General features: G+C 36.8%; 1 long non-coding RNA gene and 1 pseudogene across 1 annotated transcript; one reads left to right on the top strand and one right to left on the bottom strand.

Moving 5' to 3' along the window:
- Window positions 1-7,279: 7,279 nt before the first annotated feature.
- LOC128530080 (uncharacterized) lies at window positions 7,280-19,111 on the bottom strand (annotated as a pseudogene).
- Window positions 19,112-20,117: 1,006 nt separating this feature from the next.
- Window positions 20,118-21,144, top strand: LOC128530697 (uncharacterized). Its single transcript, XR_008361146.1, has 3 exons — window positions 20,118-20,213; window positions 20,457-20,601; window positions 20,764-21,144. It is a non-coding gene; the product is annotated as an uncharacterized LOC128530697 (long non-coding RNA).
- The last annotated feature ends 2,439 nt before the right edge of the window (window positions 21,145-23,583 follow it).

Genomic DNA, 23,583 nt, shown 5'->3' with positions numbered 1-23,583 from the left:
CGGAGAACAGTGCTATCCAATCCTTCCGCTTGCTCAAGCTCACTGACGCCCCTGATTGGCTGTACAGCCATGATTTAAGTGGGAGCACTAAGTACCTCTCATCCCTCTCATTCGCACATAATATACCAGACTTTAGACATTTTATACGTTCACTTACACACTGGAAATATTGTTTATAAATGTAAATATAGGTATCTGGTCTCGTTCATATCTTCGGAAATTCGTAACTTGAATACTCATAACACAGGGACTACCTGTATTACATTAGCAGAAATTATGTTTTGTTCCAAAGTATACAACCTATATATTGTCAAAATAACTGTTTAATGTGACTTTGAACTAAAACTCTTGACACACACAGCTCTTGATGATTAAACACATGTTTGAGCCATAATCCTCTGAAGTATATAGTGATTTTCTGTATATAGCTGGTCAAAATCAAATTGAGAACATACACTTTGAGTTTTATGACAATTTAACAAATTATTATATTAATGTTATTATATTAATATTATTAAATTATTATTATTATTATATTATAACATTCTATATAATAATTATAAATAAAGAGGAATTGCACTCACAGTTGTCTAATGTTTTTAGCTGACATTTTATCTATTTTGCTAAATATTGCTTAAAACGTATGGTCTCAATAATAACATCTCAATAATAACACCTCACATATAAATGATAAAGCCAAAGCTAAAATAGAATCATGTGTACTGGACTTGACAGCTATACTCCACTTCTGAGTAAACTATTACAGTGGAACCTCGGATTACGAGTAACGCAGTTTACGAGTGTTCCGCAAGACGAGCATAAATTTTAAACACATTTTGACTTGAAAAACAAGCATCACGTGATCCCAACTTAGCCAACGGTTTTTCTCTTGCGCTGCGGAATCGTCTCCCCTGCTGGGTCTTAGTGCAGGGTTAAATTTTTTATTTTTACTTTAATTTTTTTTTTATTAGTTTTTTTGGGCTGTAGAATAAATAATTTAAGTTTCCATTATTTCTTGTGGGAAAATTAAATTTGGTTTACAAGTGTTTTGGAATACGAGCCCACTTCTGGAATGAATTATGCTCGTAATCCAAGGTTTCACTGTACTTTGTGTGAAAGCCACAATAGACACCTACATACCACCCCTGGTCTTTCAGTATGTTGACTTTACCATTTTAATGACGTGTTTCTCCCTACAGTTCACGCAGACCAAAGCGACAGACAGCGCACCCGGTTTGTTTTTCTTTATTTTATTAATGCACAAAGTTTTATTTTTAACGTGTGTGCATACAAATAAAAGTAGAGACTTTACAGATTTGATTAATATATAGATCTTGTCTGTACGATCAAAACTGAAAGTGTAATTTAAGTTCTTAGCGGCGTCATCAATGTTTTTTTGCACTGTTTTTACACTTTTATATTTTAACATGTAATTTATGTGTAATTTGTGATAACAGCTATATTTTCTGTTAGAGTGACTGCATTAATGCAGCTAAAAAGTCAACTTTAATTGTTTAGGCCTAAAAACTGTTTAACTTCAAAACTGTGTCAAATACATTCTCAAATAACCTAAACACTGAAAATATATACCTTATTTTGTCCTCAGATTCTTTCTTGTAACTCTCCTCTCTCAGTCACATACTGTACCTGTGTGATGGCTCATTATGCAGATCAGTATGCAGGCCTTTGTCTTCTCAGGTGTGAATCACTGCATTAGTAATGATAGTTCACCCCTTCTCGCATAGACACTTTACACTCAAGAAGTGACTTAAAAATGTTAATCACTATATTGTTTTCTGTGAGCAAGTAAACAAGATCATTTTCACATCATTTTGAAGCAAAAACACTAGTCCACCAGCCCAGTTCTCAAAAAGTCTTGTGAACAAATGTTCTGTATGAGTTTCATGGCCTTATTTAAGCTACTTTTCTTTTCACAAAACTTACTAACCATGCATAATATTTTTTTCCTAAAAAAATGCAAACACATACATTCATTTTGGCCACGTATTATTGTAGAACAGTTTGTGCTGATTACAAGAAAAATACAGGTTGGTCAATAATATATTATAAGTAGCTGAAAAAAGCACAAATATCAGAGCATGTTCAAACATCTCAAGGGCCCCAAAATCACCCCGGACCTCAGAGGGGTCCTTCTCCCCTCTATTGAAGACATCTACATCACACGCTGCATCCGCAAAGCCACCAGCATTGTGGCTGATCGGACACACCCCTCTCACACACACTTTACACTCCTGCCATCTGGAAAAAGGTACCGAAGCATTCAGGCACACACATCCAGACTGTGCAACAGCTTTTTTCCACAAGCCATCCGTCTCCTCAACAAAAAGGGACTGGACTGATAAACACAAACACACACACACACAGACACACTAACACAAACATTATCACACAGCTTAACTCAACTACCTCAAAATATTGGGACTGGACTGACTAATCAACACAAGTGCAGACACACTGACCTACACCACCAAAGTATCGTACACACCAACCTGTAAATGCTTCACTGTTTATCTCTTTTGCACAACGATCATTACTGGACTACTTTTTGCACTAATTCCTTAATTCTTGCTGCTGTGTTAAGGAATGTTTATGTTTCCCCACTACCTCAACACCATATTTTATGTTCTGTTATGTCGTGGTTGTCACTTTGTTGTTGCTCTTGTTTGCACATTTGCACGTGCACTTTATGTTGTCTATAAAACCTGTAGTTATACTTAGCTAGTTAGTTTTTGTTCATTTATGTTGTAAGTTATGTTAGGTCTCTCTGTCCTGTCTCTGCTAGCCAGCTTACTAGGCCTCTTGGTTACCTAGTTTAGTGTTTCTGTTAATTTATGTTGTAAATTTATGTTGCATGTAGCACCTTGGTCCTGGAGGAACGTTGTTTTGTTTCACTGTGTACTAACTGTATATGGTTGTATTGACAATAAAGCCTACTTAAACTTAAACATGAACTTGGAAAACTGCATGCACACAGACCCGAGGCAGGAACTGAACTCAAACCCTGAAGGTGCAAGGAGACAGTGCTAATCACTGAGCCACTGTTTGCCAAAATTGAAGTAGACAAGTTTAAGTTATAGCTATGTTTAATAGTGAAAGGAAGTGCATTTTCACATGCAAACTGTGATAATAACTCATGGGATTGGCACTAAACAGCTATCTGGCCATAAAAAAAACAAATGTTAATGAGGATAATCAGAATAAAAATTCTGTTTGCTAGGGAGTATAAAGCTTTTGTTTTGGAAAAATTGAAAAGGTGTTTATGGTCTAAATTTAAATTACTAGAAAGATAGTCAGATCAGTGTAAGAAGGGAAGCACAGTAAGTGATGTGCCCATCATGCATATTGGTCAGTGTACAACCCTCTGTTATGATCTGGGGTTGCTTAAGTTGGTAAAGTCTAGGCTTAGCAATGCTATGTGACCTAAATGTATTAAATAATCAGGATACCTCATCAATGCATTTTTGTTCCAGGACTTAAATTGTGAAAGAGTGATTCTGGAAGCATGATAAATTATTTTCACACATGAACTGGCTATCATATTGCGCATCAAAATTAAAGACACACACACACTGTGTGGTATGTAATTAGTGTGTTATGTAAGTAGCATTATAATATGAGACTGCTGTGTCTCCTGAGAAGTGTGCTGAACAATGTTTTACATACAAATATTTTGTTGAATGTCACAAAATGTAATTTTGGCTTATTTGATTCCAAACCACTTTGTACAGTCTTCCCCAGCACTTTCAAAGTTTTTAATGTGGTTAACGCCAGGGCAATTTATGTGTGAAGATTCGCCATGCTCCCAAAATCACTCTTTAATAATTTGAGCCTTGTGAATATTTGCATTTTATCATAAGAGGAAAAAATCATTTGATGGAATAACCTTGCTAAAAAAAATTACATCTTTTACCAAGCGTTAACATGATCTCTAATAATAAATATAAAAAATAAAAAAAAATTCCCAACCCTATATCTTCCACAAGGTTGATGATTCAGCACCATCCTTCCAGGTATTTATAATGTATTGGACTGGTCACAAACCAATTCCAGCAATCCTCTTGATTTCTTTATTTGACCCTGAAAAAAAAGCTATTTTTCCTGGATTACATGGCTCAAAATGGTCTCATATTGTGAGAAAAATATTTAGGGTCAATGTACAACACGAAATTAGCAAATGCCACCAACAATGCAGATAACCTCTTACACCAGTGGACTTTTTACCTGTGTACCATTTAGCAGAAGGTCCATAATAACCATCAAACTCTGCAATCATTTCTTTTTTGAAGTATATTTAAAATTCACAACACCCTGCTAAACATTCATCTTGGCTATATAATTACTCCCATGACCCAAACCACTAGAGACCACACTTTACTGAGCAGGTTTACTACTACCAATCAGTCAGGAGGGCCGAAGACTATGACGTGTTTCCTCCGAACCACGTGACGCCAGCCAACAGCATTTCTTTGAACTGCTCGCTTACGCATCATTGGGGGCGGCATAACAAACTCGGAGAACAGTGCTATCCGATCCTTCCGCTTGCTTAAGCTCACTGATGCCCCTGATTGGCTGTAGAGCCGTGATTTATGTGGGAGCACTAAGTACCACTCATCCCTCCCACACGCACACAATATACCAGACTTTAGACATTTTAAACGTTTACTTACACACTGGAAATATTGTTTATAAATGTAAATAGTGGTATCTGGTCTCCTTCATATCTTCGGAAATTCGTAACTTGAATACTCATAACACAGGGACTACCTGTATTACATTAGCAGAAATTTTGTTTTGTTCCAAAGTATTCAACCTATATATTGTCAAAATAACTGTTTGATGTGACTTTTAACTGAAACTCTTGATGATTAAACAAATGTTTGAGCTATTAAGTGCATAATCTTATGAAGTAAATAGTAATTTTCTGTATATAGCTGGTTAAAATCAAATTGAGAACATACACTTTATGAGTTTTATGACAATTTACCAAATTATTATATTAATGTTATTATATTAATATTATTGAATTATTATTATTATTATGATCATTAATTATCGATGTTAATGTGTACTGTACCCATATGGGAGCGAAAGAACGAGGACTTGACACAAGAATTTGTGCCCCTGTTGACTTACTGTTATCAATTACTGTAACATCATATTGCAATGATAAGCACACCACAAGAAAAAGAAGTTATATATTTAATAGTTTTGTCATTTTGCAATTTAAGACATTTATTGTAAACATTAAAGAAATAATTTGGGCAAATACAGTAGCACAATACATTTTAACATATATATTTAATAATTATAAATAAAGAGGAATTGCACTCACAGTTGTCTAATGTTCTTAGCTGACATCTTACTTATTTTGCTAAATATTGCTTAAACTGTATGGTTTAGTAACATCTAAATAATAACACCTCACATATAAATGATAAAGCCAGGGCTAAAAGAAAATCATGTGTACTGGACCTGACAGCTATACTCCACTTCTGAGTAAACTATGGAAGTGGATCCTCGAGTTATGAGTAACGCGGTTTTACGAGTGTTCCGCAAGACAAGTAAAGATTTTTAATAAATTTTGACTTGAAAAACAAGCATTGTATTGGTTTATGAGTGCCGAGTATCATGTTTCAACATGCGCTTCTTGTTTTGATGCCGAGCGTCACAAGATCACAACTGAGCCAACGGTTTTTCTCTCTCTCTTGCGCTGCGGAATCGTCTCCCCTGCTGGGTTTTAGTGCTTGTCTTTACTGGTATAATCAACATCCGTGCACGCGTGTACTGTTAACTATAACACTGTGACCCCGTGTGTGTGTGTGTCTAAAACATATTTAATTTTGTATTCGAAAGCTGGTATGTACAGTGCGTGTACTGTTTCTTATAACACATGTAAAGCACGCGAGTAAAGCAAAAGAAATTCTCAATACAGAGGTTAAAAATCTATTTTCTTCCTCACCCTGGTGTGTGTGTGTTTGTGTGCGCGTGGGCGAGCGTAATTTGACACTGTGCCGGCTATGTGTGTGTGTGAAATTACAGATTTTAATTTCTGTCACTTGTGTGAGTGACAGAAATTAGGGCGAGAGACACACACTCTGCTCTCCAAAGCAACTCTGTCGCAAATCTTTTTAGAGGTAAGGTGCTGGTTTTTGTTTGTTTGTTTTACTTTACATTAGTGATTCTGTTAGTTTCCTCTCACACGAGTGTCATTAGCGATGTTTATTGCTAATTTTCAGATAAAACAGTGTAACAGGAGAGAGACGTTGATTTATGACCGCTGTTTTACGGAAGTGTAGTCCAGTGCAGGAAATGCATTGTGGGTAATGCAGTCCGGTGTGTGTGAATGCGAATGCAAGAAATAGAGCGTGAGTTTTGTTCTTCAGTATTTTTTTTTGTTGCATTTAAGTGCAGGATCCACCCGAAAGTTTGTATTATAACCTGACAATGCAGAAAATAAAAGAACGGGCATCGACCAGTTTGTCCATCTCATCATTACACCAGCATGAATTAACGGGCTGTTATGCTGTCGCGAGCAACATAAAAAAAGCGGAGAAGTTTTAATAATTTAGAGGAGAACAACAGTCTTTCCGTTAATGTGTGTGTAACTGTGTTTAAACGAGAGGAGAAAGTTTTAATGTGTACAGTAAGATGAGGAGGAGGAGACACGAAGGGCTGAAAGCAAGAGTCTCCACTTACTCTAGCCTCACACACACACACACACACAGACACAGCGCCTGCGCGCACAAAGGAAAACACTTATCTGCCTGGATTTATTTTTTACTTTTTTGAAAGGCAAAGTGCAGGTTAATTTGTTTTATTTTTACTTAAAATTTTGTATTAATTATTTTTATGTATTTTTTTTGGGCTGTAGAACGAATAATTGAAGTTTCCATTATTTCTTATGGGAAAATTAAATTTGGTTTACGTATGTTTTGAAATACGAGCCCACTTCTGGAACGAATTATGCTCATAATCCGAGGTTCCACTGTATTACTTTGTGTGAAAGCCACATCAGACACAAAGAGAAACGTACTTTGTACTTTGTTGTAATTTATGAAGCCTTTTGTGTGTTAAATACCTACATACCACCCCTGGTCTTTCAGTATGTTGACTTTATCATTTTATTGTGGAACGTCTCACACTTTAGTCACTTCCTGTAGGTGTGTACATGTTCCATGTACTCAGACAGGAAACATTAACATGGTGGGCAATCAGTGAATACAGCTTCTTAGTTAAGCTAAGTGTGCTCTCACTCTGCATAATTACTAATATACACACGTTTGCACAAGAGCTGCAAATCAAGATAAAATAAGATATGCATTCATACCGGATGAAGCAGAATGTTTTGGAAAGTCCAGGTTCCCCATAATGAATAATTAACTTAGATCTAGTTTTGTTAATTGTTTAAATATGTGAGAAATCTAGACATGTAACTAAGACAGTAAACTTGCTAAGGAAGTGTGTATTTTTTTTAAAGACAATGTTTTTTTTTCTTTTGGTATTACAGTATCACCTCACATATAGAAGGCGCTGTAACTGTTTCAGTGAGAAGCTACAGTACAAGAGAATATGGATTGTAATCAGTACATGTATCTGCTGGAGCAGGACGCTGAATGATGCAATAGGTGGCTGAAGAATAATCTCCTGTAGCTGGACCAGCTAAGCTATACACAGCTGACATCTCATCATACACATGGCAAATGTCCTCCTTGATTGAAAGAGTGCAAAAGAAAGGAAATTTAGTCAGTTTAAATACAGACAGGGTGTAAAAAATAATGGACATTTGATGTCACTGTTTTAGTGCATGTCCAAATACTGCCTTACCCAAAGAAGCCAACATTTGAGAAAGGCCGAATAATTGGCCTTCATCAAGGCCATCAGGAAAACATTAAACTTTCTGGAATTGGGTTAAGAATTTCCCAATTTATTATTTAATCCTGGAAATATTGTCCTGAACTGTTGGCAAAAATGACTGACTGTGAGCTGAGATCACATCATATAATTGGATAAAGTCACATGTAGTTGGTGAAGTGGAAATCATAGTTATGTTTAATGAAAATAAGAGCATTTTCACGTGCACCAGTTTGAGGTGCCAGTAGGTGGTAAAAAATACCATGGTGATTTTTTTTTTACAGGTTTTTTTTTTCTAGGTTTTTTTACAGTTTCACTTTTGTCAGTCAAGAAAAGTAATCAGAAGCTGTAGTGGGCACAGAGTCACAGAAACTAGAAAGTTGAAAACTTGAAAAACAAATGCATTTTACTTATTCATTTTTTTTTTTAATTAATAAAAAAAAAAAAAATGAGGGGATGCTATCCTAGAGGCCTTGGGAGGATTATACCACCACACACATATATACCACAGTATATTGATATACAGTATGTATTTATATATGTACAATGTTGCTTTGCTTTTTTTTTTTTTTATCTCTTTTTATCTTTATGTTGGATGCACTTTTCTTTATTCTGATAGACTTTAGACGCTCATTGTGACTTGTACTTGACTACTTTTTGTTTATTAATTTTTTATTAATTGTTTATTGAATGGATTGCACAGTTTCCTTATAAATTTTTTGTGATCAAATATTTATTATGTCATAGCTGATCAGAGTATACTGCGCATTATATATCTGATTATGCATTTGGGTGATGAGTGCATTAATCATCTGAAAATGCATAAATTGAATGTTAAGAATAGTGGGTCTGTAATATAAGTGTACACACAAACACACATACACACACTAATGATAAAATAAACAAGGACATAGAGATCTATTCCCAGTTAGCTTCCTCAAAAAAAAAGTTCAAACAACGATACTGCTTTTAACCCTAACTGATGCAGTGACTAGCTTCTCATTTGTTTAACAATCATGTTAGAAAGAATATCCCCTGTTAGTGGAAAAGATGTGAAGCTCACTCGCTCACTCACTTACTCATTGTTCATACTGCTTTATCCTTTATACAGGGTCACATGGGGCCTAAAGCCTATCCCAGGAGACTACTCTCATATGCTCATTTACACACTATGGGCAATTAGGGTATGTCACAAAGCCTAATAGACATGTCTTTGGACTGTGAGTTGAAACCAGAGTACCTGGAGGAAACTCACCAAGCATGGGAAGAACATTAAAACTGCATTAGGCATTAGTTCGCTGATGACACAACCATGGTGGGTCTCATTAGCAAGAACGACGAGTCAGCGTACATGGAGAAAGTGCAGAGGCTAACGGACTGGTGTAAAGACAACCACCTGTCTCTAAATGTTGACAAGACAAAGGAGATGGTTGTTGACTTTAGGAGTACACGAAGCGACCATTCTCCGCTGAGCATCAACGGCTCCTCTGTGGGAATCGTCGAAAGCACCAAATTCCTGGGTGTTCACCTAGAGAAGGACCTCAGCTGGTCCCTCAACACCAGCTCCCTGTTCAAGAAAGCCCAACAGCATCCCTTTTTTTTTGAGAAGACTGAGAAAGGCCCAGCTTCCACCACCGATCCTGAACACCTTCTATAGAGGAACTATCGAGAGCATTCCGAGCAGCTGCATCACTGTCTGGTTTGGGAATTGTGCCATATCGGACCACAAGACCCTACAGCGGATAGTAAGGACAGCGGAGAAGATCATCGGGGTCTCTCTTCCCTTTATTGAAGACATCTACACCACACGCTGCATCCGCAAAGCCACCAGCATTGTGGCTGATCAGACACACACCTCTCACACACACTCCTGCCATCTGGAAAAAGGTACCGAAGCATTCGGGCACACACATCCAGACTGTGCAACAGCTTTTTTCCACAAGCCATCCGTCTCCTCAACAAAAAGGGACTGGACTGATAAACACAAACACACACACACACACAAAAACACAAACATTATCACTCAGCTTAACTCAACTACCTCAAAATATTGGGACTGGACTGACTAATCAACACAAGTGCAGACACACTGACCTACACCACCAAATTATCGTACACACCAACCTGTAAATGCTTCACTGTTTATCTTTTGCACAACGATCATTACTGGACTACTTTTTGCACTAATTCCTCAATTTTTGCTGCTGTGTTAAGGAATGTTTGTTTCCCCGCTACCTCAACACAAGTGGCGGCTGGTGAAAATTTTTCCTGGTGGGGCTGATGTGACAAAATATTTCTTTGCTTAGTCCAATATAAGAATTAAAATCAACAGTCAGACGATGATTACAATTAACAGTAATGATTTAATCTCCTCCTCAAAATCACCAGTTTCACAGATAAAGTAAATGAACAAATTTCCATTGTATAATAAGCCATGCATGCTTAAAAAAGTATCAAATACAATAATCAACATCAAAGGGTATGATCAGCTGGATCACCTTTCAAGCAAAGTTGCATCTCAAAGTGGTTCACACAAAGAAAAACAGTTTTAAAAATGCAATTTAACACAACAGTCTAAAACAGGTATATTAATAAGGATCTCACCGAATTTGGTGGAAACTGCTCTTCGCTCGTTAAGTTCGCCATCATTACTCTGATTGACCACGCCTCAAAAGAAAAAAAAATTAAATCTCGTGATATTTTCTGCTGCTTCGGGCAGAATTTTCAGCGCCCCAAGACCATAAAATTCTGAGAAACTGATTGGCCGCATATTTATTAATTTACCCTAGCAACAGCTACATGACTGGCTATTTGGCTGCACTCAGGGGCGCTTTTTCTCCGCGCCCCATGACAGAAACGATACAAGTCTGTCTGTGGAAATTCACTGTTGAATGAATGTATATGAAATATATTTTACATTTTTAGCCCCTCTTATCAGGGAGGGCGGTGCCCCAGCGCCCCCTATGGGCTGGCCGCCACTGCTCAACACCATATTTTATGTTCTGTTATGTCGTGGTTGTTGCGCTGTCACTTTGTTGTTGCTCTTGTTTGCACATTTGCACGTGCACTTTATGTTGTCTATAAAACTAGTAGTTATACTTAGCTAGTTAGTTTTTGTTAATTTATGTTGTAAGTTATGTTAGGTCTCTCTGTCCTGTCTCTGCTAGCCAGCTAACTAGGCCTCTTGGTTAGCTAGTTTAGTGTTTCTGTTATGAATCTATGTTGCATGTAGCACCTTGGTCCTGGAGGAACGTTGTTTCACTGTGTACTAACTGTATATGGTTGTAATGACAATAAAGCCTACTTGAACTTGAACTTAGAAAAATGCATGCACACAGACCCGAGGCAGGAACTGAACCCAAACCCTGAAGGTGCAAGGAGACAGTGCTAATCACTGAGCCACTTTGTGCCAAAATTGAGGTAGACAAGTTTAAGTTATAGCTATGTTTACTAGTGAAAGTAAGTGCATTTCCACATGCAAAATGTAATAATAACTCATGGGATTGGCACTAAACAGCTATCTGGCCATAAAAAAAAAAAAAAATGTTAACGAGGATAATCAGAATAAAAATTCAGTTTGCTAGGGAGTATAAAGCTTTTGTTTTGGAAAAATGGAAAAGGTGTTTGTGGTCTGAATTTAAATTACTAGAAAGATAGGCAGATCAGTGTAAGAAGGGAAGCACAGTAAGTGATGTGCCCATCATGCATATTGGTCAGTGTACAACCCTCTGTTATGATCTGGGGTTGCTTCAGTTGGTAAAGTCTAGGCTTAGCAATGCTATGTGGCAATAAAATGACGTCAGCTGATGACCTGAATGTATTAAATAATCAGGATACCTCATCAATGCATTTTTGTTCCAGGACTTAAATTGTGAAAGAGTGATTCTGGAAGCATGATAAATTATTTTCACACATGAACTGGCTATCATATTGCACATCAAAATAAAAGACACACACACACTGTGTGTTATGTAAGTAGTGTGTTATGTAAGTAGCATTCCACTGTAGCACTAAGTCTAACATACCTGATTAGGTGGTGGGTGTGAAACTTGGCGTTCAGAAACAGCTGGTTGCAAAGCTAAATAACAGAAAGGAAATGTAGAAATCCATGGTAGAAATATGGTCGCACTAAAAAACTTAAAGTACTTTTATATAATGCATTTGCTCTGTTTTTCTAAGCATACTTTTATAACTTACATGTGATGTTTGATGGTTTCCTGTAAAGAATCGCAAGAGCTGCAAGAATGCAGCACAGCATTAGGCCCAGCACCCATCCACAAACAAGAAGCTCCTGTCCTGTTTAAACAAAATAATGAAATGAAAGATCAAGATAATTTGAGTAACATACTTAGCAAGTAAGTATAAAAATGAACTTGTACCATGTGGGTCTAAAGAATGTTGAGTTTGAGTTAGGAACGATGTTTGTTCATATGGTGATGAATTATCTGAAAGAAAAACAATCTAAATATTTTTTTTTACAAGACATTTGTGCATATTTAATATTTTCTTTAAAAATGTGTCTAATACATAATGCATATTTAATCTTTTCTTCAAAAACAAGTGTTCAATACATAATGATGATAATTCGTTAACAAAAATTTAGGGTCTTTCCCACATTATAGAACGGTTTGCAGAATTATCCTGAACTGGATTCTAGGTCATTTGACTCTGTGACTATGCTCTAATCACCTGCAAATTAAGTAACTTACATACAGTAATAACCATCTGACTTTTATATAACCATCTGAAAAAACATCCACCACACTCTTGTTGAGGTCTTGTTGTCAAGACCTGTTTAAGCACTATCACAATTTATCTACGCATTGTTATAAAATACTCCAGTAGAACATTCTGCTTAGTAGTTTAGTTTACAGGGTTGGATATTTAAAAAAAATAATAAAATACAGTTGTCTGGTGTGCAAGAGAAAGCATCTCATGCATAGTAGTGATTTCTAGTGCACATCAAAACCTTGCGGTCTCTCGCACACAGAGATAATTTCTTGTGCCCCTTTCCCTTCTCTCTCTCTTTCTCTCTCTCTCTCTCCATTGATTTAGCATCTAGCAAGGTTGAATTCAGATATTTTTTTAAGGATTTACTCTACCCCCTGCACAAGAGGTTTTTACGAGTGCTCAAGTAGTGACAGCACAAAGCTACTCACGTCAAAACTAAATAAGGAATTTGGCATATTTTTGTACCAGAGGTGTGGACTCGAGTCATGTGACTTGGACTCAAGTCAGACACGAGTCATGATTTTGATGACTTTAGACTCGACTTGACAAAATATAAAAATACTTGCAACTCGACTTGGACTTTAACATAAGTAACTCGGACTTTCACTTGGACTTGCGCCTATTGACTTGTAAAGACTTGCTACTTCCCATAAAAAGCCCAAAGATAAAAAGTATGTTAACACGGACCGCTCTATCTCTGTTTATGTGTCTGTGCGCGTGTGTGTGACAGAGAGCACGCGCGCATTCGGCACGACATCCAATCAAAGTACCGTAGATTCTTTTGATTCGACAGCGTCCAACGTGACAACAACGTGCACGCGTTAGTTCGCGAAATGATACCGAAGGTAGTTTTGTTTGGCTATAAAAATTACGAGGTGGTCAACAAAAAACGAGTTGCAGTATGTAAAACATGCGGGTCGAAGATTACAGACGGGAGATGCCACAACTTCCAACTTTGTTCGACACTTGAGGTAAGTTTTGAATGAATGTCAAGACTACCTTATCAGCTAAGTAATTTAACTAGCTGCAGGTTTATATCAATGAGACTGTACATTTCCTCAATGTCACCTTTCAAACACTATAATCTGCAAACCCCTGCTGGTTCATACTGATCGGGATTTTGAAAGCCGGATTGTTTGTATGAGGTAGCCTACGTGAGTGTATTACACAAGGTAGAGAGCAAAGTTCTTTAATGTTATGTGAAGAAAACAACGTTATTGTTTGTATGAGGTAGCCTACGTGAGTGTATCACACAAGGTAGAGAGCAAAGTTCTCTAATGTTATGTGAAGAAAACAACGTTATTGTTTGTATGAAGTAGCCTACTTCATTGAAAATATGTGCTACCATTTTACATTGCTACTAGCATTTACTAACATTTGTATTTTTATGTATCTGAGCAATGTTCTTTCATAAAAAAAGGTTTGTTTAATAAATACAGATCTTAGAACCATACATAATCTGTATACATTTTATTTTTCTGCTAAAAAGACTTGAAAAGACTCGGAAGTCAAACCGTAGGACTTTGGACTTGACTTGAGACTTGTTGGCCTTTGACTCGGGACTTGACTCGGGACTTGAGGGCAATGAATTGAGACTTACTTGTGACTTGCCAAACAATGACTTTGTCCCACCTCTGTTTTGTACTATGGACTTTGGATTATGAAAAGATGGAAACCACCTACAAACTGCTTCAATCCTCCTAAATAACTTTCTTACCTGTTACGATTGTTTTGTTTTTGTCATATGTTCCTAGTTCCTATGTCCTATTCACCTATGAATTATTGAAGTATTAACTACAAAATGATAAGATGTACTTAAGGCTCTGCTATGAACCATGCAAAAGGTATGTTGAACTGTCATGATTTAACTACCAAAATCTCTCAACGGGACAGCAGAGCATTCTGTTAGTAGTATACTGGACATGGTTGGATGTGTAAAAAACTAAAAGTACAAATTATCTGGTACACAAAAGGAAGTTTCAATTGCACATGAGAACATTTATGGTGTGCAGGAGAAAGGTTACTTTTTGTGTGTGTGCGCCAGAGCATTGTATGAGAACTTTTTATAAGGGCTTCTGTAGTGACAAAACTGTCCATGTCAACACTAAACAAAGACTTCAACATGTTTTCTGATAATTTTATTAATTATTAAAAGGCAGGAACCACCTACAATCTGCTACAACCTACCTTTAAATAACTACTTATGAACTGTTACAATGGTGTGTGTGTGTGTGTGTATTTTTATATGTGTGTTTACGTTCTATACCTGCAGTAGCTGTTATCACTGTGGTGGCAAGAGGTAGTTCTGTAGCAGCAGAACTTTGAATCTGCCTGGACACTGGAGAATGTGTAGACACAGTAGGAACTGTTATGGGTAATAAGCAACATTATTCATAAGCATATGAAACAACAGTACAGCTCAGATCATGTCAGTAGTTCCTGAGTTAACTTAATGCAACTTAATGCTAAATAAGTAATCAGTGTTAGTTTATGTAAAACTGCTGTATTCTTCTGCTGCTTGCAACATAATTTTGATAATCTTTGGAAATATTGATGTTGCAATGACAGAAACAAATACTGCTACAGGAAATACATGTTCAAAGTGATTTAATTATATAAGTTGAAGCAATAAAACAGTTTTCTATACCTTTATGGATATTAAGCTTTACTTTGATCAGTGTGTCACGTCCCCATGTTTCCAATCCACAGTAATAAACTCCAGAGTCCTTTAATGTGAGGTGTCTTATGGTGACAGAGAAACTACGTGCAGAAATGGTGTTTATTGCACTATATCTTCCCTTAAAGATGACATTATCAACCAGTCCAATTTTAATTAAGACATCGGACGATCTGCATGGATTACGGCAGAGGTACATGGGTGTATATTGATATCCATCAGTGTATTTACAGGAGATATCCACACTGCCTCCTTCTGTTCCAGTAAATACACTTTCAGCCTTGCTCTTCATTGTCAGACACATCAGAACTAAAAACAAACGGAGAAACATATATCATCAGTATAATTTTTAAAATCACAAAGAAAATTGCTATATTAAATTCATCAAATGCTTTATATGGACATTACTTGTTTTATGTCTTTCTGTATCTATTTTAAAAGTCATATATGCACAGTGGCTTAGTGGTTAGCACTGTCGCCTTGCACCTCTAGAGTCTGGTTTTGATTCCTGCCTCAAGTCTGTGTGCATGTTTGTTCCAACCTCATGCTTGGTGAGTTTTTTAATCCGGGTACTTCGGTGTCTTTCCACAGTCCAAGCACAGATTAGGCTAATTGTTGTTCCCAAATTTCCCACAGTGTGTCAGAATGAGTGTCTTTGTGTGTGTGTGTTTGTGTGTACCCTGTGATAGATTGACACCCTGTCCAGGGTGTACCCTGCCTCATGCCCTATCCTGAGATAGAGTGAGTAATATTAACTCTTAAAGTCCATATTAGTTAAACAGAAATAGAAATATTCCCCTATCCTCCATAACAGAATAAAGTTCGCAAACCAAGTTGGTAAATAAATTTAATTAACTTACCTTGAAAAAACAAGAGAGTCTTCATTTTTTTCCCTGCACATCAGCCTTTTTCCTAACCTCAGCACAGTGTGCCATATAACTATAGATTTTTGATAGTTTCTAAAATGTTGTCACTCATCTTTAAATTGAGCTGCATGATGTTGGGGTTTGCAGAGGAGGTCTGAGAGATCACTTCTGGTTTGTTACAATAAGCAGGAGGAAAAAGCTATGATGTAAACACTACAGGAAGGAAACACAGGAAACTTAAAAAAAGGTGCTCTGACTTTTTATTAACACATTTTATTCTTTGTTGCTTAAAAAGACATCAATTAAAAATTTCTTGACTTAAACAGAAATTTAGTAATACAAACAGTATTTAGTATTTAGATGTTGTAAGAGAAATTACACAGTGGTCCAAACACTATACATTGCATACATTTTTTAAGCTTGCTTGCAAAAAGTATTCTTTGCTAGCAAAAAAATTTACTGCTATCAATCTGTAAAATCAATGTATTATTAGTGCTGACCACAATTAATCACAATTAATTAATGATTATTTTGTTGGTTTGTTTTTGACATCATAGCTCACTGACAAGGTTTGTGCTATAAAAATGCTCAACTATTAAGGCTAGGGCTTTTCTAATACAGATGTAAAGAATGTTTGTTAGCAATTTTGTTGGAATTTTGTGAAGAGAAAAAAAAGGTTATTTGTGAGCCTCTACAGCAGACTGTGATTGGAATTATTAAGACGGGTATCATCTGCACTTCAAAAAAGGGATTGATAACCCAATTATTGGTCATTTAGATTAACCACACATAAAGATAATATATTTCTTTAGGATATATTATTATTATATTTATTACTAAAGCTGTGGTCTACAAAGTGCTTAAAAGCATGTACATGACTTAAAAGTGTCAAAGAGCACTGACATCCTCTAATACTGACTTAAGGACAGATAGCACTCAGTGTAATGTTACACTGCATAGGATATGTTTATGATTGAACAGGATATGTTTAAAATCAAGTCATCTTATCATCCTCAGGCTTGCTCCGCTCTTTAAAAGTGAAGTGTTGTGAAGGTTGGTTCTCTGCGAAACTGAAAATGCCAGGGCAGCTTCTGCAGTCTTTAAGCAGCTGTCTTCGTTCTGCAATCAAACAGTGGTGTATGGTCCAGAAGTTTGACAGTGAGGAGAAACCGTGGCAAATGTTGATCGCTAGAGTGGCATGTGAGCATGTACACCACTGTTTGATTGCCAAAATAGACAGAGACAGCTGCTTGAAGACTGCAATAGCTGCCCTGGTATTTTTAGTTTCGTAGAGAGCCAGCCTTCACAATGCTTCACTTTTAAAGAGCAGTGCAAGACCAAATTACAGTGATAATTATCTTCTGTATAGCCCACATTGTCCACCAGTGTAAGATCTTAAACTCATACTGAGTTAAACCGCTCATCTGAACACACCGCTGTGGAGGATGTGGTAATTTCAGCCACTTTCTCCAGGTGAAATCATGAAACATTTAGTCAAAAGTTAGGAAACTATAGTATTAGTACTGTATTTGGTCAGTGGTGATGTGATCTTGGTTAAGCTTAATGTGCATTCAGTTTGCAAATGCACAGTATGCACATCTGTACAAGAGGTATAACTTGGCAAGATAAGTCTCAATGTCATACCGAAAGTGTTGGGTAAAAGCCTGAGTGTCAAACTGCAACAAGGTGTTTTAGAAACCTCAAGCCTCTGTGAAGCTTCCTGCCACACATCACAGGTCAAGTCTGTCTTTGGGCTGGTTGTTTGAAGGACTCTACAATGCTATGAGCTAGCACTTTATAATTGTGAATTTAACATATTTATGATAACTTAAGCAGACTTTTAATTGCGTGTGTGTTTGTGTGTGTTTCTTGGAATGCTTATATACTTTCATGTATTAGACACCAACATAACAGTTCAGGAATAACCAAGAAAAATGTACTTACTTTTAAATAATTGAAAGTAATCTATTCCTTTAAGAACCTACGTTGAACACTAAGCAGTAGAGATGGGGAAAATCAGTTAAATAATGCATTATAATATGCATAATTCATTTGTATGCCAATACATGTATTATCACATTGACTCCGAAATCAGATTTTTCTTTTTAATGTATACTCAATTCATTTCTGTTAGGTGGTAAAATGTTGCACTGTATTTCCAAAGACATGCAGATTAGGTTAATTGGCATTCCCAAATTGCCCGTAGTTTGTGAGTGTGCATGTGAATGTTAATAGGAGATCTTACCAAGGTCATAAATATGAGAAAAAATATTTTATTTAATTGGCACAAGAAAAAAACATCTCACACCCTCACTTAAGATGGAGTAGATCAGCACAAGTCCCTGGAATAGGGAGGTTTTACAACCTGTACAGCACTTGCTATAGATAAAGGTATAAATGGGTATGCGAGACATGGATGTTTGGTATCAAATAAAAGCTCTGTGTATTCAATGACCGTTGATATGCATGAAATTTTAGTTATATGAACCAGACGTTAATACATTTTACCTAAATTTATACAATCCCACTGAGATGGCCTCCCACGTGACAGACCAAACCTCAGGTAAAGAAGAATATAATCTTTTGATTTTTTATAAAATGTTGTTACTCGTCTTTAAAGTAACTCTCGTCTGAGAGACCTCCTTTGCAAACTTGGTAAAATTGGTTAATGTTTGCATGAAAAAGAGGACCCAGGCGGGGCGTAGCTAGCCCACAACCATCTCTGATTAGAACAAACGGTTGTGGGACGGACCCACGCCGTGGGATTAAAAACGCAAGGTCCGAACAGGTTGACCACCTCTCTTTCTCCGCTCTCAACCAACGCCTGAACTTTGACTTCTGACCTGCGCCACCCAGCGATCAAAGACTCCGCTCTTCTCGACACGCAAAGAAACTTTGGCTTAAACTCCGACACCGCTTGAACACCGTATGGGAAGCCAAAAACATCAAAAGTGCGTAGCTGCATGTTTATGACAGCGAAGCGCGACAATCTGGATAGTGCAGAAATTATCTGGCTTATTTGCGCGGCCCGGTGGATCGCGCAGCGCGGACCAATTTGAGCAGCGCTGCTCGAATCACAAACCTGCGTGACTCTGATAGAAATAGACCCCGCCCACCATCAATTTACATTTTAACCACAATTCCCCGCTGTAGTTTAGAGTGCACAAAGTGGAAGCCGTTAGACTATAACAATATTGGCAGACATTATGAAGTTGAACTTCTTAAATTTATTATGTTTATTTTTTCTTTATGGAAACTGCAGTGTTCGACGGTACTTCGTGGAATACACAAATTTCCACTTGCAACAGAAGGGGCTGTTCAAAGCAGAAATTTTAATGATCCTAATTTACAGTCGTCTTCATCTTGTGGAACACATGCAAGTTTTGTTGATTATATCGGACAGTTTACAGGTAATCTCAGATTTGTCAATAACATCTTCGAATTTATTGATGTCTGGATATAGACTACATAATAACAGGCTAGAATAGGAACCATTTAAACCATTGGAAAATTAAATTATTTGATATATCTTTTACATCTTTTATATTCTTTAGCACCATGGTGACCACTTTATCAAAGTAAGTGAACTTCATGAGTCAGGATTTATGCCTGCTGGTTAATAACATAATTAACCCTCCAGTGTGCAACCCAGTTTCTTTGTCTTTGGTACAAACAAGGGGACGTCCAAGGTATTGTAATTTTAACTGTGACTTTGCCATTTTATTTTAAGGCCTTTGTATTTGGCCAATTGTATTGGCTTTACTTACAGGAATACCTGAAATTTAACCCTTGTATTTTATTGCTTCTTGTATTTAACTCTTGTATTGTATCGGAACCAATACAATTACTGATTTCTAGGTATATTATAACTGTTGGACAGCTTTCCCAGTTGAGGGCTGGGATGTCGTGAATTTTCCATCGTAGACATCCTTGGTATCAGTTTATCAACTCTTTCTCGGAGAAGAGATTTGTTGAAAATTATGATGCCATCCCAAACAGTCAGCTGGATGAAATCATCAGAGATATTACTGCACACACTGCAAATGCTGGTGTGAGACTGGTTCAAGGTAAGTTACATATTACTGCATTGGCTAAATAAATGTCTACATGATTCCATTCAGATTGATACTAAAAATTTGCATCAATCTGAAAGGTATTATAATTTAAAACGTAGGGTTCATTTCAGTTTTTAATCTTTCAGTTAGCCTAATGGCAGCATAAAAAGAAAGGTGTAGCCATTTATTAGATACATATCAATTACATTGCAGAAATGTTTTTAAATTATTTCATTGTCATTGTTTCTTTTCAAGGTAGTATTAGAGGAAGGGGATACAGAGTTCAAAGAGAAAGGTTCAGAGAGAGGATGCGTATTATTGATCCAGCAAGAATTCTGATACGACAAAGACGTCCCAACAGAAAAAGAGTGTACATTGTCAGAGGATCAAACCACTTATGGTATTTAAGTTTAATCTCTTACAGAAACAATATCTTAATACAGATCCTTATGTACAAAATAAACTAATCTTTAAATTTGATTGTAAAATCAAGTAGTCAGAGGTTGCTGTTAATTTGATTGTTTCCCTTTGCACTGTAAACTCCTATTTCTCACCCCTCTAGGCATATAGACTCCAACCATAAACTGATTGCATGGAGATTTGTTCTTCATGGCTGCATTGATGGATTCAGCAGAACGGTTATTTGTTTGAGATTTGCCTCAAAAAATCGTGCTGCAACAGTACTGTCTTTCTTTCAGATTGGAGTCTCCTAATTTGGTTTGTCATCAAGAGTAAGGGGAGACAGGGGCCATGAAAATGTACATGTTGCACAGAACATGATCGAAAGAAGAACAACAGACCAGGAAAGCTTTATTGTGGGAAGGAGTGTGCATAACCAAAGGATTTGAACGTCTCTGGGGGGATGTGAACAGGGTTGTGTCAGACTTTTATAGGCAGCTTTTCCAGTACATGAGTCCACTAGCATTGTGGAATTCTGGTATGATAATTGTAAGGTTTTATAATGTAGTAAGACAATGTAATCTAATAAGTAGATTCCTGTGCTCTGAGAACAGACCCCCCCACTGTGCTTCCTCATGCCTTCTGTGGTAACACCTTCTATATCCTGTATCCAGACGAGGATACATCCAAATGGCTCCTGTCTGCTAGAACTCTTTTGTTTAATCAGGAGAATGCAAATGCATCTCCTCTCACCTGTCTTACACTTTAAGTGTAAGCACTGCAGATACTGAGCACAGATACCTTCAAGCATTATTGGATCCCTTATCAGATGATGGGAATAATGGGATACAACACTACTTAACTGTTTTGGACTATTTGTCATCACAATACACATAAAAAGAATCCAGACACACATTTGTTATTTTCAAGATTATCTTTATCCACAAACTGTAAGTTTTACAAACAAATAACTTTGTAAAACATTTGAGAAATTTTGGTAACACAACCGAGAACAAGATCATGAGATATTAACATATAATATCAGATAATAACAATATTGTGCAATATAAACAAAATTGTACTAAATTTAAACTTTTTAAAATCCCGATCAGCCTTACTGCTTCAGTTAGATTTTCTAATTCAGTTTCATCTTGTACACCTCTTCATAAGAAAATAACCATTGAACATGTTGATGCAGAAAAAGTCTTCGAAAAGCATTGTCTTACAGTATGTATAAAAGTCAATCTCTGCTTTCTTGTTAAAAACCCAGGGGAGGGAGACAATCAGCACCAGACAGGAATGTCGAAAGATCCTCAAAAGTCAAAGGAGATGTTCTTTCTGTTGTTATGTACATAGAACAAAAAATGCTTTAAATATAATTCTCGTTAAACATAATGCTGAAAGCTAATCAGCAATAGCTGTACATGTGTAGAAAATGTCAGCACTTTCCCTGGATGCTGTTGACTAAACATTCCCATGAAAAGATGGTCTCTTCTTCAGCCTCTCTTCTGAGGCTTCTGTGTGTTGGTAAAAAGAGGCTTGAAGACTTTCCAGTTGTTTTCCACTATTTGCCAAAGTAATCCACAAGAATTGACTCCTGCTTTAAACTGTGAGATCATGTTGGCAGGCCTACTGTAGGATGATGAAGAAAAATTAAGAAACAAACAAACCATTGAAAAATAAAGAAATCATCAAAACTCTTAACTATACCTAATAGAAGGTAACATTAGAACAAAAAATATATTTACTATATCAGTGATTGTTAAGCTACTCCCAACATTATAAAATAAAGTGTTTTCATAAGAAGTTTTATACAAGCGTACCTATGATAAATGAAGTGTTTAATGACAAGGCTATAAATCCTAAGCATGTCAGAAAGCCCAGCAGTGTAGATGCAGTGCACCCTACAATCTGCAATCCAGTCACCAAGATTGGCCTTTAGTGAAATTAGCTCACTCACACTTGTGCACTGACGAATCTAAACATGGCAGGAAATAAGAAATATTGTTTCATATAAAAATTCATTGTTATTTATTAACCTAAATATTTGTACATTATATACCTGCTGCATCTTGAAGTGCACTTCACTATCTGTCAAGTCTTGAAATTCAAACCTGTCCAACTCCCCTTCCTGTCCACACATCAGCAAATACAGGTCCTTAATAAAAAAAAAATAGCATATTGTGATAAAGTTCATTATTTTCTGTAATGTACTGATAAACATTCGACCTTTATATATTTTAGATTCATTACACACAACTGAAGTAGTTCAAGCCTTTTATTGTTTTAATATTGATGATTTTGGCATACAGCTCATGAAAACCCAAAATTCCTATCTAAAAAAATTAGCATATTTCATCCAACCAATAAAAGAAATGTGTTTTTAATACAAAAAAAGTCAACCTTCAAATATTTATGTTCAGTTATGCACTCAATAATTGGTCAGGAATCCTTTTGCAGAAATGACTGCTTCAATGCGGCGTGGCAGGGAGGCAATCAGCCTGTGGCACTGCTGAGGTGTTATGGAGGCCCAGGATGCTTCGATAGCAGCCTTAAGCTCATCCAGAGTGTTGGGTCTTGTGTCTCTCAACTTTCTATTCGCAATATCCCACAGATTCTCTATGGGGTTCAGGTCAGGAGAGTTGGCAGGCCAATTGAGCACAGTAATACCATGGTCAGTAAACCACTTACCAGTGGTTTTGGCACTGTGAGCAGGTGCCAGGTCGTGCTGAAAAATGAAATCTTCATCTCCATAAAGCTTTTTAGCAGATGGAAGCATGAAGTGCTCCAAAATCTCCTGATAGCTAGCTGCATTGACCCTGCCCTTGCAAACACAGTGGACCGACACCAGCAGCTGATTTGGCACCCCAGACCATCACTGACTGTGGGTACTTGACACTGGACTTCAGGCATTTTGGCATTTCTCTTTCCCCAGTCTTCCTCCAGACTATGGCACCTTGATTTCCGAATGACATGCAAAATT

Source organism: Clarias gariepinus, chromosome 9 (genome assembly GCF_024256425.1).
Source record: "Clarias gariepinus isolate MV-2021 ecotype Netherlands chromosome 9, CGAR_prim_01v2, whole genome shotgun sequence".
Lineage (NCBI taxonomy): Eukaryota > Metazoa > Chordata > Actinopteri > Siluriformes > Clariidae > Clarias > Clarias gariepinus.
The sequence above is the reverse complement of the archived record's forward strand: the minus strand, read 5'-3'. Positions and strand labels throughout refer to the sequence as shown.